Raw genomic sequence first — 867 nt, forward strand, 5'->3', positions numbered from 1 at the left:
TAACAAATGATGCACTGATTTGCATGTTCATGAGGGAAATAAGTATTTGATTACCCTCACAAAACAGTACTTGGTGGCCAATCCCTTGTTGGCAATCACATGTTTTCACCACCATGTTTGACAGTTGGGATGGTGTTCTTGGGGTCATAGGCAGCATTCCTCCTCCTACAAACACGGTGAGTTGAATTGATGCCAAAGAGCTTGATTTTGGTCTCATCTGACCACAGCACTTTCAACCAGTCCTCCTCTGCATCATTCAGATGATCAGTGGAAAACTTCAGACGGTCCTGGACATGTGCTTTCTTGAGCAGAGGGACCTTGCGGGCACTGCAGGATTTCAATCCTTGTTGGCGTAGTGTGCTACCAATTGTTTTCTTGGTGACTGTGGTCCCAGCTGCCTGGAGATCATTGACAAGATCCTCACGTGTGGTTCTGGGGTGATTCCTCACTGTTCTCATCATCATTGACACTCCACGAGGTGAGATCTTGCATGGTGCACCAGATCTAGGGAGACTGACAGTTGTTTTGCGTTTCTTCCATTTGTGAACGATTGCACCTACTGTTGTCGCCTTCTCACCAAGTTGCTTGGCGATAGTTTTGTAGCTCAGTCCAGCCTTGTGTAGGTCTACAGTCTCGTCCCTGACATCCTTGGAAAGCTCTTTGGTCTTCTCCATGGTGGAGAGTTTGGAATCTGATTGTTTCATTGCTCCCATGGACAGGTGTCAGGTAACAAAATGAGATTAGCAGCACACCCTTTAAGAGACTGCTTCTAATCTCAGCTTGTTACCTGTATGAAAGACACCTGGAAGCAAGAAATCCTGCTGAATGATAGGGGATCAAATATGTATTTCGCTCATGAACATGCAA

Source organism: Staurois parvus, unplaced genomic scaffold (genome assembly GCF_062004578.1).
Source record: "Staurois parvus isolate SC_StPar_1 unplaced genomic scaffold, SC_StPar_1.0 ptg000159l, whole genome shotgun sequence".
Classification (NCBI taxonomy): Eukaryota; Metazoa; Chordata; class Amphibia; order Anura; family Ranidae; genus Staurois; species Staurois parvus.